This window comes from Mesoplodon bidens (genome assembly GCF_964165515.1).
Source record: "Mesoplodon bidens genome assembly, chromosome: 2".
In the NCBI taxonomy this organism is placed as follows: domain Eukaryota; kingdom Metazoa; phylum Chordata; class Mammalia; order Artiodactyla; family Ziphiidae; genus Mesoplodon; species Mesoplodon bidens.
The window spans coordinates 76507682-76528099 of NC_138177.1; the positions used below are offsets into that span (position 1 = coordinate 76507682).

Genomic DNA, 20418 nt, shown 5'->3' on the forward strand with positions numbered 1-20418 from the left:
CCTGCCTCGGCAGGCGGACTCTCAACCACTGCACCACCAGGGAAGCCCTAAAACAATGATATTAATCCTCACGTCCTTCAAAAGAATGACTCAAGTTGTTTAATGTCCACAGTTGTGTTCTGGAAATTATTTATGACTACAATAAAATACAAACACCGCTAAATTAGAAAAGAATGTATCCTAGACAAAAAAAAATTTTTAATTTTACTTTGCAATCTCTTATAATGAACAAGCCACATAAACAAGTGTGTCCATAAAGTAATCCAATTCATTTTTCCGTGAAGTTTTATGGAATCAGTTTAATTACTTGATAATCATACCTGCTCAACTCTAGAGCAACAACCTAGATGAAACAAGTATAGGTTTGCTTCTGAGTATCTCTTAAATAATATTAATTTAATTCAAAGTTTAACTAAATTATTATCTTCCATGAAATCATATAGCAACTCACTGAGAAGTCTTGATGACGGATGAGATTGCTGCTCATGCATTTCTTGAAAACTATATTTTGAAGACAGAGACCTTCAATTGCTTCTTGCTGAAAGCTAATGAAGAATTCTTCTTTGAGAAACCCAGGCTGAAAACTTCCTCCAGCTATTTCTCACCTCCTTAGAATTTTCTGAGCCCCTAGGAGAGTCCTCAGCTCCTCTAAACATAAGGAGTTAGCAAACAATATTCTTAAATACAATCTACAACAGCCTCCAAGTTCCCCATTTTTTATTTGACACTGGTCAAACACAGATCTTCACTTGTCCTTTATTTCACGATGATTTCCCTGCAAGCTAGGCGTTTCCATGTCTCCTTCCCACTCCACATGTTGACTTCTTTAGACTCCTGGGCTCAGTGCAATCAGTTGTCAATCTTTTTGAGCTGGGAGATGCTCAGGTGGTGAAAATGTTTCCACTGTTTTTCTAGCTTTTCCAAAATGAGTAGCTCCCTTTGAGCTCTTGGTTTTGACGACCCTAAGTGTGTTCTGTAAGAGCGGGATGCTCATTTTTAAGGAAACCTGGCATTGGCCCCCAAGAAGCTGCTTTCTGCCTGGACTGACCTTAAAATCCTCTTCAATCCCCACCCTGACACATACCGTTCAGCCTCACACTGAACCTGAGGAGTCAGGGATTGGGTCTGTACATTAACAAAGTGGCAGCAGAGGAGCACCCATGGCTCACTACTTCAGAAGACATGTTGAAATCATTTGTGTCTCTGCCTTGACACTCTCCAAGTTACAGGTGGTTCCAATTTTCAGCTCGTGGCAGAAACCATAAGCCAAGGAAGCAAATAAGTGTCTCTATAAACTGTTGAAAAGAAACACTCTCCTGCTACCTAACTGTGAAATGCCCAACTTGGGACTTCCATTAACTTTTGACCTTCTTTCTTAGAAACCCATATGGAGAGGATTCAGTTTTTCTAAGTTGGCTACCGAAGACTTGGGTAGCTTTTTAGCAGCAGTATTAGGGTCCCAATTTCTTCAATATACCAAACTGGATTGGCTTTCAGACCCCACCCCAATATGTTATAGAGGTACATGTGGATTGATTTCTAGGGATTTAATCCAGGTTATTTGTTCTGCTGCTTTGGTTCTCCCATCATCATCAAGATGGTTCAAATACAGGAGACCACAAGTATCAGTTCTATTATTTCACTCTAGAAACTTGTGTGTTAGCAGATGACAACAAAATGTTCCAAGACTGTCCAAATTAATACAGGCTCTCCCTCTTCAGCTAGGAGAATACGTTTCTGGAAATGGGAACGCTAACTATAAAGTCTTTTTTGAGATGTGGCTCTGGTGTTGCAAGGTGGTAGAGTTTTCTTCAGATACTCTGAACTTATAGACGTCTCTGCCCCCGATTTCTTCCAGCTATCAGTCATTCAACTGTTGATCAATCCTCCCAGGCTGTGGCATAGTTAGGATACCTTTTACAGTGTCAAAGAACTTATTCCATTCCCTGATTATCTGTTGATCTTTACCCTTGTTTCCTGAATTCTTTCCTCAAAGATGCCTCCAATCCCTGCAAAACTCCCATTTTAACATTCAGCAGGATATCCTTCATTTTTTTGTGGCAGGCATAGCACCATCACTCACACAAATTTTTTAGCCATTATGGGTCAAAACTGTCTCCCAGGGCACAAACTAAACTACAGAAAAATAGGTCACAGAAAAGTAAACAACATACTGCAGAACTCACTCAGCAGCTCCACAGCTCCCACCGTGGTCCAGGCCACCATCATCTCTCACCTGAAAATTGCAATAGCTTGCTAACCTTGCCCCTACCAGTTATTCTCTCCAAGTGGCCAGAGTGTTCCTTTAAAGATATTTCTCATGTCATGTCACTCCTTGGCTCAAAATCCTCCAGTGACTTCTAAGAGTAAAACCTGAACTTGGCTTCACCTTCTTCAGGTCTGTGCTCAAATATCACCTTAATGACAAAGCCTTCTCCAACCACCCTCTACCCCTTTGGGAGTACCACACTCCCAATTCCCTGTCCTGCCCTTTTCCCCACCATAGTACCTATCACCATATCACATATTATATATTCATTTATTTGTGTGGCAGATTGTATTCTCCAAGATGACCACAACAAGATTTCACATTCCACATACTTTTCTTACAATGTGATGTTTCTACTACTCCCTTTGAGAGATGTTTCCCATCCCTCTTGAATCGAAGTGGGCCTGTAACTGTGGTGGAAGTGATGCTATGTGACATCTGAGGCTAGGTCACAAAAAGCCAGACAACTTCTGCCTGGTCCTCTTGGGGCACTAAATCTTGGAACTCAGTCACTATAATATGAGGAAGCCTAGGCCACATGGAGAGGCCAACAGCTCACTGTTTTGACCTACAGCCCCAGCTTCAGTCCAAGCCAACAGTCATCAACTTCTAGACTTTTGAGGAAGCTTTTGAGATGACTTCAGCCTCAGCCACTGAATGAGACTCCAAGTGAGAACTGTTTAGCTTAGTCTAATCACCTCCCAGAACTGTGAGAGACAATAATAAAATTGTTGTGCCAACCCACCAAGTTTTGGGACCATTTGTTATTCTGTAATAGATATTGGAACAATTTATGTGTATATTGTATGTCTCTCCCCACTAGAGTATAAGTTTCATGAATTCAGGGACTTTGTTTTCTTTGTCGTTGCATTCCCAGCATCTAGAACAGTGCCTGGCATATAGAAAGTACTCAATAAATATTTGTTGAATAAATGAATACATGCATGATGCATTTTCAGTATGGTATGCTAATGGTGGTTGGTCAGTGGTAGATGGTACAATCTGCTGGGCTAGACCTCATTGGCAGAGAGCATAAGCTGGCACTTAGAGCATGGCAAAATATTTTTCACCAACAATATTTCAGAGGCAAATGACATTATAATGAATTGAATTATTGCAGGAAAGCATAAAATAGAATTAGAACTTCATGCAGAATGTCTTTTGATGATTGATTCCATAATCCCAGCATGGGCTTTTCCAGATCAGGTCTGGAACGGTTTCAGAAGAATTTTCAGAAGGCTCAGTGATTCTTCCAATTCAAGTAATAAAGTTCTTCCTAAGAATGACTAGTTGAAATCCTTCACGTGTTTTTGAGATGTATGAAATGGGATGATGAAAATGGGTGGTGGTGCGTGCATGCCCATGGGTGCACAATTTGGAATGCTTACCTCCACTGCCTATTTTCATCGTCTGGTGGTTTGGAGTGTGTACCTAGAGAAGGAATAAATGTGGTTGTGCATCTCCCCAGTCTTGCGCCAAGTACTTTGATTTAGCATTTGGTTTGGAGCAAATATTTGCGTATTGCTTAAAGAGCAACAATATCCTCAAATATCCAAGGAAAATACTAAAATTTTATCATCACTTCAGGAGGTAATAAAGAAAAAAATTTCTTAGTTACTTGGAAAAGAGGTTAGTTTTTGTTTGAGGAAAAATAACAGGAGGATAGTCTTGAATGGACAAAGCAATTTCTTTGGGCCAGTCCATCTCAGCCTTGATTGGAGCAAAAAGCACAATTGTGAAGGCTACGGTTTCTTTGAATTGAAGATCTCTGCTGAATCTATTCATCTCAAAATAGTTTCCATACATGAACTACCTTAATAAGCAATCATGTGTGACTTCCTTCCAGAATCCAGAAGGGTTCAGGGTAAAAATGGCTTTTAAAAGTTCTTCACTTAAAGCTACCTGACCGAATGTCTCTTGAAGAAGAACGAGTGCCATTTTGATGCCTTTGTTCCAATATCAGTCGTTGGTGCCATTGGGCCTCACCATCTGGCCTGTGGCATGAGGTTCCCCTTTTGATTAGGTATAAGCCTTGAGTGGAAAGTGTGGAGATTCCCAAAATTTCCTTGGAAAGTCCAGGGAAGTATTTTCTTTGGAAATCCCATCTTTCTCACCAAAATTTAGATATTGCTTCTGGGCTAATTATTTTTAATTTCATTTTTTTAAAAATTTTATTTATTTATTTATTTATTTGCAGGCCCAGACAAACTTGACTAGAAAAGAAGCCCGGGCAGGGGTTAGGATGAGCACATGACGTGCCACGCGCTCCAACCAATTGAAAAACCACGAAAGGGGGAGGGCGGAAGTGACGAGCCGTATCCCTCCGCGGGGCGAGAGGGTCGGTGGGGGGAGTCGGCGTCTCTCTCCCCCGCGCCAGCTCCCGTACACGGAGCCGCATTCCTTGGCCCCCCCGCCCCCTCCCTCGGGGCCCCCCCGCCCCCCTCGGGAAAAAAATCCACCCCAAATCACTCGAACCCGAGGGAGGTTTCCTTTCACCCTCGGGGAGACGAGCTTTCAACGGTTCCCTCTTCTCCGTCTCCCCCCAAGCCCCCGTCCCCTCCCCTGCTCCCACCCCCTTCTCCCGGCGCCGGGTGCAAGGTCCCTTTAAGGCGACGGCGCCTTCCTCGGGTCAGACTACCGGCGGCGACGACCACGGGAGGTGAGTGAGCGAGCGAGCTTTCTCTCTCCCCACCCCCCTTCTCCCGGGGGTTCCGTTATCTTTTCGCTGGGCGAGGCGTTCCGAGGCGAGACAATGAGAGGGGGATGGGGCGGGAGCGCGAGGGGTGGGGGCGGGGGCCCGGTGGCGCGCGCCCCCGCCCCCCTCGAGTGGCGGCGCGACCGGCGGCGGCGGCGGCGGCGGGCGTGGGGTGCGGCGCGCGAGCGCGTGTGTGAGTGCGTGCGCCCCGGGAGCCGCGCGGCGGGCCGGGCAGGCCCTTGTCTGCCTGCCGGCCGCCCCCGGCGCCTGCAGCGGCGCGCGCGCGCGCACTCGCGGTCCACGGCCCCGCACACACCCGACGTCCACACGCACACCCGGCGCGAGGCGTCTCGGAGGAGTGGGCGGGCGCGGGCGCGGGCGCGGGCGGCGGCCCGCTGGGGAAGAGGCGGGGGCGGGGGCGCAGGCGGTGGCGAGACGGCGGGGCGCGGCGGGAGGGGCGGTGGGCCGACGTCCCCCGGGGGTGGGGATGGTGCTCGGCCGTCCCCGCGCCACCCCCGCCGGGGAACGAGTGGGGCGCTCTTTTTGAGCGCGAGGAGGGAAATGAGTGATTGCTTAGTCTCTTCCTTGTGTTATGTAATCCCCGCTCGGTCGTATAGTACACCCGAAGCCTTAGTTCACCGCGGTTTACAAAGTCTCCTCCCCCGGCTCTAAAATTTTGGGGTGGCGCCGTGATTTATAAAATGGGATGTGGCGGAAAAAGCTTTATTTTCGTATGGTTATATCCTGCCGCGGTGGGCGCCATGTTTATCCCAGGGACTATTTTCTCTAGATTCTTAGCACTTTCTGAAAAGGAGTGATGTTGATCCACCTGCTTTCTCTCCATTCTGCGAGTTTTCCTGATTCCCTCTTCTGTCAGACACGGGATTCCCTCAAATTGTTAATAATACTGGACGTTTCTCTCAATGTCTTGGATATTTTCAGCTCAGAAAAAGGTAGAGCTGGAAAGAGTAAGTCATTTAGTCCAGATCTCTTTTTCGAGATGGAAATTGAGATACAGGTGTCCTATCGGAACAGCCGTCGTTCTGTTGCAGACTGTGGCCCAGCCCTCTACACTCTTTTAGAGACCTCCCACCGCAGCTCAAAACCCCACAGAAGTACAATTTAACTTTCAAAGGAATTTTCCCATCTAGATGAAGGGAAACGGCGGGGCCGGGGGTGGGGGGCTGCTTCTTGGCGAACGACGTTGAATTTTGAGACCCCTTGCTTTTGGAACTGGGAATTGGACTTTGAACTACTTAGCACAATCGTTGTTAACTTCGGGGTGCATAAAAAGTACCTTGCAGATCGCTAAAAGTGCGGTTTGGGGGGGCCTCATCCCCAAGCTTTTTTGGATGGGATGGGGAGAGGAGTATCATCTTTACATTTTTAATCTGCAGTCCTTCAGCTGAGACTGATTAGGGTAACCACCATATTGAGTTATTGATCCAGCATAAAGGTGCTCAGACTATAATCTTCGAACAATTAAGTGGCAATCTATGCCCTTGATTTCCTTCCCCTTTCGTATATTATGGTTATAACGTACCAGCTACCCTGATGTATCTCAAACTAAAGGAACTAACAGAATGAAGACACTTGGAATGAACAGGATTTTGTTAGTTTCCACCCCCACCTTGAACCAGTGGTATAATCTAGAAAAGCAGTTCCCAAAATGTGGTCTGCTGACCCCTGGGAATCCCCTCAGGCCCATTCAGGAGAGTTTCGAGGTCATAACTGTTTTCAAAATAATACTGAGACACTGTTTATCTTTTTCACTGACATTTGCACTTATGATCCAAAGGCAACACTTGATAAAACTACTGCAGGGAACTCTATACTTACTTGAGAATGTCCTTGATGAAGCAGTAAAAATAATTATATTAAATTTCAACCCTTTAGTACATGTCTTTTTAATTTATAAGAATCTATGACCAAATGGGAAGTGTGCCTGAAGCACTTAACACCGCCTGCTGAGGTAGATCTTTGTCATAAGGAAAGGCACTTGAGAGATTTAGTTGTGAGTTGCTTGTTTCCTGGAACAGCATTTTTACTTGAAAGAATGACTGATAAACTACAGTTTTTAACACTTGAGTGTTTGTGGATGTTTTTGAAAAAGTGTGAGCTTGTCACTTCAAGGAAAACGATAGTATTTGTTCCCAGTGATAAAAATTTGAGAGTGAAAATTAGAATTTTTTAAAAGTTGATACCTCAAGCTTAACAACTTCTTGGTACTTGACTTTTCTTATAACGTCAGTTTTAATGACTATGATTTTTTTTCTATATTGTGTGATGAAATGTGTCAATAGTTGGAAGATAGGCATAATTCAGTAAATCTGTATTTTCCAAATGACCATTGCATGATGTTTGAAAGTCACCATGAGTAAGAAATCATTTCAAAATCTAAGGTACATCAATGGATTTTAAGATAACATTCATTGATAGGGTTTCAGATTCCAAGATGCAGTTATCCTTTAAGAAACTATCATTTGTCTAGCTTTAGTACTATATCAATATACAAACTATCTGAAAAGGTTTTTAGAATACTTTTCCCTTTTTCTATCTGTGTGACAGCAGATCTTTGTTATGTACTTAACCAAAACGACATAGAACCACAGACTGAATGCAGAAGCAGTTATGAGAATCAAACCCTTCTATTAACCTAGACATGAAATATTTGCAAAAATGTAAAACAACGTTATTTTACTCTTTGGGGGAAAAGTAGTAATTTTTAATTGAAAATGTTATTTAGGTTAACATGTAATAGGTGTGTTTTTGAATATACTGATAAGTATTTACATTTTTTACGTTTTAATTTCTAATGTAAGTATCAAAAGGTAAAGTCCACATAAAAAAAGCTCTTTGGGATCCTTAATAATTTTAAGAATGTAAAGGGGTCCCGAGACCAAAAACTGGGTCTCTCCTATCCTTCTGCTCCTGAGATCATCCAAATCTGTCTCCATATAGAAACTTCCGGAGAATTCAGAAATGTTGGAGTTAATAATGGAAGAGGCAATGACTTGGGGAAGAATTCCAGAGCAAAAAAAGCTTAGTAAATATCCCAGCCAGGATTCAAACCAACTGTAACCTAGGGCAAGTTACTTAAACTCTCTAAACCTCGTTTTGACCTTATCTGTAAAATGTATTACTTAGGGTATATAGTGAGAATTGTGATAATGAATGTAAAGTGCATAATAATGCCTGTTATTATATCATAGTAAAACAAAATGTATTCCAGATAATGTGTCAGTCTTTATTCTCCATATATGTCTTTTTGTTGAAAGTGGAGATTTCTTTTTTTTTTTTTTTTTTGCGTTACGCGGGCCTCTCGCTGTTGTGGCCTCTCCCCCTGCGGAGCACAGGCTCCGGACGCACAGGCTCAGCGGCCATGGCTCACGGGCCCAGCCGCTCCACGGCTGGCGTGTGGGATCTTCCCGGACCGGGGCATGAACCCGTGTCCCCCGCATCGGCAGGCGGACTCTCAACCACTGCGCGACCAGGGAAGCCCGAGATTTCTGATTTAAATTACAAACCCTAGAGCTGGTGGTGTCTTTGTCATAATATCAGTATGGTAAGACTTTGATAGATTCTTTGGCAATCTGGTTTGTGATAATAAGCCATATCCACAAAAACGTATTTTTACATGTAACTCCAGAGGAGAGGAGAAAGGACTAATGTTTTGCTAGTATTTGGCAGAGTTAAATGAAATTGAGTAGAAATGGAATTTAGACAACATACAACTGTCAGTGAAGAAGAACTTTTCTTGGGAGAAGAACTGAATATTGTACGCTTTAAACATAGGAAACTTAACTGCTCACTTTAGTTGTCGTTTTAGTAAAGAGCCCATAATGAATATATTTGGGTTCTTCTTGATAGGAGATTTGCTGCCAGATAAGTGCAAAGAATTTTATGTTTGAGGAATATTAGGCAGATTATTAAGACTATTTAAGGGCTTTCCTGGTGGCGCAGTGGTTGAGAGTCCGCCTGCCGATGCAGGGGACGCAGGTTCGTGCCCCAGTCTGGGAAGATCCCACATGCTGCGGAGCGGCTGGGCCCGTGAGCCATGGCCGCTGAGCCTGCACATCCGGAGCCTGTGCTCCGTAATGGGAGAGGCCACAGCAGTGAGAGGCCCACATACCGCAAAAAAAAAAAAAAGACTATTTAAGAACCCATTGTGAATATTATATGTGAGGTTCTACAGCAGTTACTGTGAGGGACAAAATGGGCCATACGGAAGACTGGGTAAATAAATGCTTCTTATTACAAGTTTAACAATAATTAGTTTTATAGCCATACTAAGTATTCAGCCCTGTAGGTTTTCTGGAATGAATCCCTTTTAAAGTCAAAAATTGAAGTAACTTGAATACAGATTGTTTTGACGATTATTATTGTTTATTTCTCACTCAGGAGCAAGAGAGTGGTATTCTTAAATTTTTTGTTTAAGACATTTTTTCTGTTCCAGATGTTCTTTTTATCTTGATTTATGTATGGGTGGGTATGCACTAGCAGTGAATTGAAAATGTTAGATACTGAATTCTTCATTCCTGGAGTTTACTTGAGAGCTATAAAAGAACCAGACAAATTAAAGGAATTCAATGCTTCAAGAGCCAAATCTGTCTGGAGAGTTTTGGTAGAAAACATGTTTTCCTAATCTTATTTGAGGTGAAGATAGGTAGATATTTCTGCCCATTAAATACTTCAGAGGTAGACTGACAGTTGTAACTGAGGGATTCTTTTTGCTGCTTTTAAATAAGATTGTATAAAGAGTCTCTTTGTATCTTGCTTTTCAGTTATATAGGCTTTTACTGACTAGCTGATTTTATAGGACCTGAGTATAAGGTAGACTACCATATTTGCCAGCGTTTAAGATACAACTCAGTCCTCCCTAGAGAGGTATGTATCTGGTACACCCATATTATGGATGGAAAGATGAATGCCAGACTTAAAGACTGTGGGAATCACTAATAGTCCCGTGTGAGTTGCAGTGTTGAGTAAAACCTACTGAGTGCACGAAAATCATGTTAGCAGTGTAATTACTGCTACAAAATACAGAAACCAGATAGGTTACCAAGATGTCAGATAATCATGATGCGTTGATTAACGGAAGACGGCAGTGTTCATCTCATCTTACAGTACCTCCTTGGTAACCTGTATAACTCAACTTCGATTTATTTTTTCTAACATTTAATTATTGTGCAACATCTTTAGAAATGTGTATATATAATCTATGTGAAAATTGCTCCTAGAAATGAGAACAAGTTAACAGAAAATTCAACCCATGAGGCTACCAGTTTGATTTAGTAAATGGCAAAAAGAAAATGGCAGAATATAGTAGAACAAAATATCACAACCAAGATACGAGTAGGTAGTTATTCCCCGTTCCTTTTTTTTTTTTTTTAAATTTCAGCTTTATTGAGGTGTAATTGATGTATAAAATTGTAGGATGTTAAACTGTACATCATGGTGATTTCATATACATAAATATTGTGAAAGGATTCCCCCCATTCAGTTAATTAACACATCCATCACCTCACATATTTATCTTGTGTGTATGTGAACATTCTACTCTTTTAGCAAATATCAATTATAGTGTTATCAACTATAGCCACCATATTTTATGTTAGATTCTCAGACCTTGCTCATCTGATCCCCCCAACTTTAATTTTAAGAAAATTTCATGCATGTAGAAAAGGTGAAAGAATACTACAAGGAGTATCTACAATGAACCCACCACCTAAACACAACAATTTTTTTTTCATAAATTTATCCATTTATTTATTTTTGGCTGCGTTGGGTCTTCATTGCTGCGTGCCGGCTTTCTCTAGTTGTGGTGAGTGGGGGCTACTCTTCACTGCGGAGCGTGGGCTTCTCTTGTTGCGGAGCACAGGTTCTAGGCGCATGGGCTTCAGTACTTATGGCTCGTAGGCTCTAGAGCACAGGCTCAGTAGTTGTGGTACACAGGCTTAGTTGCTCCGTGGCATGTGGGATATTTCCGGACCAGGGCTCGAACCCACATCCCCTGGATTGGCAGGCGGATTCTTAACCACAGTGCCACCAGGGCAGTCCCAACACAACCATTTTTAATGTTGGCATATTTGATGTCTGTAAGAAAACGCCAAAATATATATTTGCTGAACCACCTGAAAGTCACAGTCATGATACTTGCACTGAACATTTCATGCATTTGCTAAGAATAAATACGTTCTCCTGCATAACTCTAATACCACTATTCTTTCTAAGAAAATTAAAAATAATTTCCAAATATCGTCTTGTATCTAGTCTATATTCAAATGTTCCAGTTCTCCCCAATATGTCATTTATAGCTTTTTTATGAACCAGAATCCAGTAAAGGTTTACGTGTTGCATTTTGTTACATCGCTTTAGTTTCTTTCAGTCGTCTGGTTTAGTCTTCTCACTCTGTGTGTAGGCATGCATGTATACATGTGTGTGTGTGATTGACATTTTTAAACTGTTAGTAGTTTTATAAAATATTCCATATTCTGCACTTGTCTGATTATTTCCTTTTAAAATGTCCCACTTTTTGGATTTATCTCATTATTTCCTTGAGGTGATACTTAACTTATTCCTCTACTGCTGTATTTCCTAAAAACTGGAAGTTAAATTTAAGTGCTTGGTTTGATTCAGGTTAAACATTATTGTCAATAGCTTTTGTTTGTTGTTTACAAAAGAACAAGCCACAGACCAAACAGCTGATGACAGGTAGAGTTTGTATTATTGGCTAACATTTTTCTATTTAAACTTATTACTGTCATAACTTTTGGCTTTGAGACATAGAGCTACTTCCGTAATTTTAAGTTTAAGCATAACAATAGGACTTTGAGAAGGACCACAGAACTAAGTTTGCATCGTGTCATTTTGGTTCACTGCCCTCTGAGAAAATGATTGGAAAGTTGAAGAGGCAATAAGAGCTGATATATTTAGCAAAAGCAACCCACAGAGGAATAGTAAAGGGGTGAAAACCAAAAATTTTAGAAATTGAGATTTTGGGACTTTGGGAAATTATTTTCATCAAGATTATTTACCAGTTAATACTGATAGTAACCATAAATTTACAGAACTAACATCATAATGCTAAAGTTTTATAAGGAGAAATTACGTACTTAGGCAGGAACAAGTTTCACAGGTAGATCATTATAGGGTGAAACAAACTAGATGTATATGAGTTTTATAAAAATGTTTTTACTGTGTTAAGATGTAACCATTTGAACAATTCATAGGGATCTTGTTCTCATGTTTTCTGTTGCAGAGAGGATAAATTATTTTAAAAAGAAATGAGAAAATTAACATTGTAAGTCAACTATACTTCAATTTTAAAAAAAAGAAATGAGAGTTCTTTATGCATAGAACATGGGATGGTTTTTTTTAAAAAATTTTCCCCTTCAGAACATGGATTCAGTTTGATCAGGGTTTCTCAATCTCGGCACTATTAACATTTTGTGCCAGACAAGTCCCCGTCTGTCTCGTGCATTGTAGGATGTTTAGTAGCACCCCTGGCCGCTTGCCACTAGATAGATGCCAGTAGCACCCTTCCCCAACCCCACCCCTAGTTATGACTACCAGAAATGTCTCCAGACATTGCCATATGTCTTCTGGGGGCAGATTAGCCCTGTTTGAGTATTACTGAGTTGGATAAAAGCCACTGGCATACGTGGATTCCTTAATGATCTAGGTTTCCCTTTATATAACCTATGTACAGACGTTGAACACAGTTCCCTTCTGCAGATATGCTGCACGGCTTGGACTGTGCTTAGTATATGTTGGAGAACACTGGAATATGATGACATCTTTTAGCTCTATTAGAAATTTTATTGAAACTAGAAATGAGCTCTTCATTTGTAAGGTGTAGGTCTTTTGCTTTATCTCATCCCCCTCCCACCTCCCAGTTTGCTTGGAAAATAACCTTATTAGCTATGTGTTATGGGTAAAGTTTTTGTTAGGAGTAGTTGAGAAATTTGATATCTTTGAGGTGATCTGTTTATATCTTGGCATTCAAGAAAAGACAGTCTTTAAAAAAATAGTTACTGGGGACTATATTCAATATTTTGTAATAACCAGTAAGGGAAAAGAATCTGAAAAAGAATATATATATATTATACATATGTATATTACATACATATATATTTAATATATATGTTTGTATAACTGAATCACTTTACTGACCCAACATTGTAAATCAATTGTACTTCAATTTAATAAATAAATAAGAAAGACATGGTTCCTGCCCTCTCAAATATTACAGTCCAGTAGTTAAGGGAAGAATGTTAAATTGAGTATCTTATATGTTAGTTAAATATGAATGTTCCTGTTGTTTCAGAGTATCAGCTGAGGGCCCCAAACTAAGAGTCATAGGAGCTAAGCAACCCCACATTATAAAGTACGTTACGGGGACTTCCCTGGCAGTCCAGTGGTTAAGACTCCATGCTTCCAATGCAGGGGGCGTGGGTTCGATCCCTGGTCAGGGAACTAAGATCTTGCATGCCCTGTGGCGTGGCAATAAATAGATAGATAGTAAGTTACAAGACCATCTCTGCAGGACTTGTAAATTGGGTAATTCAGAAGCTACTTAGGCTAGTGTTTGGAAAATTCACCATTTCTTTGGAAGTTAAATATACACTTACCCTATGGCCCAGAAATTCCTCTCCTAGTTATTTATCCAAAATAATGAAAACATGCACAAAGACTTGTGCCCAAATGTTCATAGCAGGTTTATTCATAATAGCCTGAAAAATTGAAAAGAACTGTCTGTCAACATGTGGATGGATAGTTTATCCATAAATGGAACGCTACTCAGTAATAAAAAATGAACAGACTACTGAAAAATGCAACAAAACATAGATGATTATGTTAAGGTAATGAAGGCAGCCTCAAAAAAAGTTACTTGCTAAAGGACTTGGTTAAACTGCATGCTGTGTCCTCTTTATTAATCTTTGATTGTTCTTAAAAAAATTTTTTTTAACTATATGTAAATTCTGCCAGTGAGGAAAATGATGTGGGCAACTTGTTAGGGAAAGGGAAAGGTTGGAAAAAGAGTGGAAGTAATGAGAATTAGTTAATAAAGTTTAAAAGATTGAAACATCTCAAGTAAGAATCTCAGGAGAAAATAGAAGTTTGTTTTAAGTTTCTAAGACAAGTCTTATTTGTAGATTTGGAATTTTTCTGCCGAATGACATAGAAGCGAAATTGAAGGTAGCTGACTAATAGTTGGGGGTTGATATGGAGATAATTTTATGTTTAAAATGAGCAGAGGGGTATCCCTGGTGGTCCAGTGGTTAAGAGTCCGCCTTCCAATGCATGGGACGTGGGTTCAATCCCTGGTCCGGGAACTAAGATCCCACATGCTGCAGAGCAGCTAAGCCTGTGCACTCTAGAGCCTGCACGCATCACAGCTAGAGAGCCCGTGTGCCGCAACTACTGAGCCCACACACTCTAGAGCCTACGCGCCACAACTAGAGGGGAGCCCACGCGCCGCAACGAAAGATCCCGCATGCTGCAACTAAGACCCGATGCAGCCAAATAAAATTTTTTTTTTTTTTTTTTTTTTTAATGAGCAGAGAAGTCACTAGCATCTAGACTGCGATCTTGGAACATCATTCCACACCAAAAGGAATCAGGGCTCCTTAGAGAAATGGCTGATTCTAGGTCTGGGGCAAGAATGTATGAGATGAGCCTGAAACTTACAACCAGGATTTTATCAAACACAAGAGTTGTGTCAGAAGGACTCAGGAGCTAACTGAGAAGTTCCCGGTAGCCAAAATAGGACACTTTGAGTATCAATAAGGATAACTGCAGTGGATCAAAACATATCAAATATATTTAAATTGATACGTCATATGATGTGATATAATGATGGTTTAAGAACAAGCTTGGGCTTCCCTGGTGGCGCGGTGTTTGGGAGTCCGCCTGCTGATGCAGGGGACACGGGTTCGTGCCCCGATCCGGGAAGATCCCACATGCCGTGGAGTGGCTGGGCCCGTGAGCCGTGGCCGCTGGGCCTGCGCGTCCGGAGCCTGTGCTCCACAGCGGGAGAGAGGCCACAGCAGTGAGAGGCCCGCGTACCGCCAAAAAAAAAAAAAAAAAGAACAAGCTTATTGGACTTCCCTGGTGGTGCAGTGGTTAAGAATCCACCTGCCAATGCAGGGGACATGGGTTCGAGCCCTGGTCCGGGAGGATCCCACATGGCACGGAGCAACTAAGCCCGTCTGCCACAACTGCTGAGCCTGCGTGCCACAGCTACTGAAGCCTGTGTGCCTAGAGCCCGTGCTCTGCAACAAGAGAAGCCACCGCAAGAAGTCCGTGCACCGCAACGAAGAGTAGCCCCGGCTCACCGCAACTAGAGAAAACCTGCGTGCAGCAACGAAGACCCAACATAGCCAAAAATAAATTTAATTAATTAATTTTTTAAAAAAAGAATAAGCTCATTGGTCACTTTGAGGAAATGCTAGTGAAACATCATTATTTTGAAAACTGGTAAATAAAGAGAAAGAAGCAAGATGGAAAGAGTCGAGACTTTTACTATATGAACTGCACCACTGGGTAACCAAATAGTAGATATGTTTTGTTTGTTTGTTTGTTTTTTTGCGGTACGCGGGCCTCTCACTGTTGTGGCCTCTCCCGTTGCGGAGCACAGGCTCCGGACGCGCAGGCTCAGCGGCCATGGCTCACGGGCCCAGCCACTCCGCGGCATGTGGGATCTTCCCGGACCGGGGCACGAACCCGTGTCCCCTGCATTGGCAGGCGGATTCTCAACCACTGCGCCACCAGGGAAGCCCGTTTTGTTTTTTTTTAAATCAAGGTGTTTCAGTTAATAAATGAAAAGGGAATGATAGATTCAGAATGACTAGATCTAGGCATTGAGCCTGGATGGAAGGATTCCTGATGGAAGAAAATCCTGCCCTTGTGAGTAGTCTTGGGAGAAAAAAATGTTAAACCTGTATCTAATCATGTCTCTAGATCCAGCTATCAATTTCAGGATATACAGAGGCCAGAGACATATATTAAATGCCATGTGTATGTAATCAACAATATCCAGACTGTAGAAACTGCAAGAGGTGACCTGGTTCTTCAACAAATAAATTACATGGTGTGGGGGGGAAGATGAAGGAAGACCTATAAATTAAAAGAGACTTGGGCTTCCCTGGTGGCGCAGTGGTTGAGAGTCCACATGCCAATGCAGGGGACACAGGTTCGCGCCCCAGTCCGGGAAGATCCCACATGCCACGGAGCGGCTAGGCCCGTGAGCCATGGCCACTGAGCCTGCGCATCCAGAGCCTGTGTTCCGCAATGGGAGAGGCCACAACAATGAGAGGCCTGCGTACTGGAAAAAAAAAAAAAGAGAGAGACCTAAGAAACTTATCAAATAATCATAATATGTGGTGGACCTTATTTGAACCTGAACCAAACAAACTTTAAGAAATATGGTATTAAGACATCGAAGCAACCTAAATGTCTATCAACAGAGGAATGGGTAAAGAAGATGTGGTACATACATACAATGGAGTATTACTCAGCCATAAAAAAAGAATGAAATAATGCCATTTGCAGCAACATGCATGGACCTAGAGATTATCATACTAAGTGAAGTAAGTCAGACAGAGAAAGACAAATATGTGATATCACTTAATTGTGGAATCTAAAAAATGATACAAATGAACTTACTTACAAAACAGAAGCAGACTTACAGGCTTCAAGAACAAATTTATGGTTACCAAAGGGGAAAGATGGGGGGAGGGATAAATTAGGAGTTTGGGATTAACATATACTCACTACTATATATAAAACAGATAATCAGCAAAGACCTACTATATAGCACAGGAAATTCTACTCAGTATTCTGTAATAACATATATGGGAAAAGAATCTGAAAAAAAGGGATATATGAATATGTATAACTGAACCACTGCTGTACACCTGAAACTAACACAGTATTGTAAATTAGCTATATTCCATATAAAATAAATTTAAAAAGAAATATGACATTTGAGAGAATTTGAGATTTCAGTGTTGACTAGATATTTGATATTAAGAGACTATAAATCTTTTAGGCATATTAATGGTACTATGATTTATTTATTTATTTATTTTAAAATTTGGCCATGCAGTTTGTGGGATCTCAGTTCCCCAACCAGGGATCAGACCCGGCCCCAGCAGTGAAAGCACCGTGTCCCAACCACTGGATGACCAAGGAATTCTCTATGACTTTTTTTTTTTTTTGGTACATGATCTTTTCAAGTCCTTATCTTTTAGAGCTGCATAATAAAATATTTATAAATATGGTATTAGAGATTAGTTTCAAAATAATATGAAGGAGAGAGGGCATAGATGAAACAAGATTGGTTGATGATTTTTGAAGCTGGGTGATGGATACATGTCTTTTTTTTTTTTTTTTGCGGTACGTGGGCCTCTCACTGTTGTGGCCTCTCCCGCTGCGGAGCACAGGCTCCGGACGCGCAGGCTCAGCGGCCATGGCTCACGGGCCCAGCCGCTCCGCGGCATGCGGGATCTTCCCGGACTGGGGCACGAACCCGTGTCCCCTGCATCGGCAAGCAGACTCTCAACCACTGCGCCACCAGGGAAGCCCCATGTCTACTCTTGTATATAATTTTTTTTTTGGCCCTAATCAAGGCTCAAACCCAGGCCCCCTGAAGTGGAAGCATGGAGTCCTAACCACTGGACAGCCAGGGAATTCCCTACTCTTGTATATAATTAAAATTGATATCTCATTTTAGGAATAGCAGAAAAGGAATCACTACAGTCTTGATTCAGAGATTCATAGTTGTAATATGATGAAAGTTTGCCCCTTTACTTGTTTATAGTATATGATTCTCAAATTTACTACCTGTGCAAGTTTTCCTCTTGATGTAGCATGGTGTTCCCTATGTGCTGGCTTTTAATTTCTGAAATTCAGGTTTTTACCTGGCACTTTTTCAGAAGAAATGAAAATGTCCTAAAATTGAGTAAGGATTGAAGCTCAATGTAAGTTTTTTGGTTTTGTTATTAATTTGACTGCGTCTGGTCTTAGTTGTGGTACGTGGGATCTTTCCTTGTGGCCTGTAAGTTTCTCTCTAGTTGTGGTGCGTGGGCTCTAGAGTGTGCAGCCTCAGTAGTTGTGGCGCACGGGCTCTAGAGCATGCGGGCTTAGTAGTTATAGCTGCGGGCTTAGTTGCCTTGTGGCATGTGGGATCTTAGTACCCTGACCAGGAATTGAACCCGCGTCCCCTGCATTGGAACACGGATTTTTTTTTTTATAAATTTATTTTATTCATTTTATTTCTGGCTGTGTTGGGTCTTCGTTGCTGCGTGCAGGCTTTCTCTAGTTGCTGTGAGCAGGGGCTACTCTTTGTTGCGGTGCATGGGCTTCTCATTGCGGTGGCTTCTCTTGTTGCAGAGTACGGGCTTTAGGTACGCGGGCTTCAGTGGTTGTGGCACGCGGGCTCAGTAGTTGTGGCTCATGGGTTCTAGAGCGCAGGCTCAGTAGTTGAGGCACACAGGCTTAGTTGCTCTGCGGCATGTGGGATCTTCCTGGACCAGGGCTCGAACCCATGTCCCCTGCATTGCCAGGCGGATTCTTAACCTCTGGACCACCAGGGAAGTCACTGTTTATTTTTGCATGTGAGATGTATTCCAAGCCTATGAGTACATTTATCTTTTATAGCAAAATAATAGGGAAGAGAAGGGAAAATTCCAGATTTTTCTTGTGAGAAATTAAGTTGAAGGTTTGGTGTAGAAAGAAGTTAAACACGAGTAGACTGATAGTTTGGGAAGATATTATATATTTTAGTTCTACATATTTAGTAATTCCTGTCTTCTTTGATCAAAAATAGTTGAAAGGTGGTTATAGGCCATGGATCACTTGGAATACTGCAGAGAAAGATGGTGTTCCTTGAGCATCTTGGTAGAGATATTAAGTATAGCATTTCATTATATTAATGAAGATTCCTTTTTGATAGCTGGAAAACTACTGAAGGGTGCTAAATTTGCAGTTTTCTTTTTTTTTTTTTTTTTTGCATTTTTCATTTTTAAAGTTTACAAGGAATTTAATTCAGGTTGATACCTCTATTGTGGCATGGCCCATCTTTTCAACAGAGTTAATCTTTTGACCCTGAGCTATAGATGGTGAAATGAAAGGAATGATCACATTCTGAGATAGAAGAGTCTAGATCAGAAATAAGGACTGTTTGGAAAACTTGGTTTCAGTGTCTTTCAGAGATGTTTTGGTGTGGGTCATAAAATATGCTCAGTCAGCAGATTTATTATTTTCTGAGTTGTCAGACCTTGTTGGTTAACTGTCTTCTCCATTGTAAAAACCTTGAAAAATATTTTCTAAGTGTAATTTTCTTTCCATTTTGAATCTTTTAATTTACGTTGGTTGTCTTGGCAGAGCTTATATCTGAGGAGTTATTTGTCTTTCTCACTTGGTAAAAAGTAGTTAGGACATAAACATTCTTCTTTGCCATTGTTTCACATCTGCCTTTTCCACTCTGTTTCTTAGAATATCTTGTTCATGGTAGGAATAACATAATTTGACTCCCATCAGATGGAAGAATCTTTCATTATTTTTATTAATCTTCATTGTTTGACAGGATAAAACATGAACTCAGTCTTTTATGATACTATAAATAGTTGAGGTAAAAGACCAGCCTTTGGATGTGCTATTAAAATATCCAGAAGCATGACATTGAAAACCACAATTTGCATTCAGATAGCTCTGCTTATTCCCAAGGAAAGTTTTCTACAAATTGCTCAGCGTATGTATGGAGAGTTTGCTTGTAGCTGGTCACAGCTGAAAGAAGGTCCTTGAAAACCATTTGTAGAAGTTATCCACAGTTTATATTCATTCTGCTGCATGTTTGATAGTATGCATTAATTGTCTGGTGGCTGTGGGCTCTAAGAAAGTTACACAGCAAAGAACAATAGTATAAAATTAAGCAGTTAGAAAAGAGTTGTTTAGAATGTTACCTCTTTCAGTGGAACTAGACTGGAAAATACAAAAGTGTGTTGTATATTCTTGACTCAGAATGCCTTTGGTATGGATTTGGCTTCTTTTTAATTCGGTTTCTGGCTAGCATTGTCTTTTGTATATGTAAATTAAATACAAAACTAAGAAAATTTTAAGTTGACACTTTAGAGCTTTTTCTTACCCTGCTCATACCTTCTTTCCTATGTGGTTTTGGTTTGGGAGCACAGAAATAATTAAAATAGAATATTAGAGACCAGTTAGAATCAAATGAAGCACTTTACCCATTAAAACTGTGGGCACTTGACTAGCCAACTTACTGCGGCATTGCTGGAATATTTTAAATTTTCAAGGGGACAATGCCATCTGTTGGGCATCTTGCAAGCTAATACTATCAAATTGTAGGGACCTAACTATTTAAACACAAAGGTTAGGTTGGTTGTTTTGTTTTGGTTTTGCTTTCGGGGTGTGGTGAAAAAATTTCTGA

The 20418-nt window shown here is 41.2% G+C and overlaps 1 protein-coding gene across 4 annotated transcripts in view; it reads left to right on the forward strand.

Annotated features, from left to right (window-relative positions):
- The first annotated feature begins 4242 nt into the window (after positions 1 to 4242).
- Positions 4243 to 20418, forward strand: part of POGZ (pogo transposable element derived with ZNF domain) — a 48690-nt gene continuing 32514 nt past the window's right edge. For all 4 annotated transcript variants that reach the window (XM_081224675.1, XM_081224676.1, XM_081224677.1 and 1 more), the window contains exon 1: positions 4243 to 4928. The gene's annotated coding sequence lies outside the window, so the exon portion shown is untranslated. The remainder of the gene's footprint in view (positions 4929 to 20418) is intronic.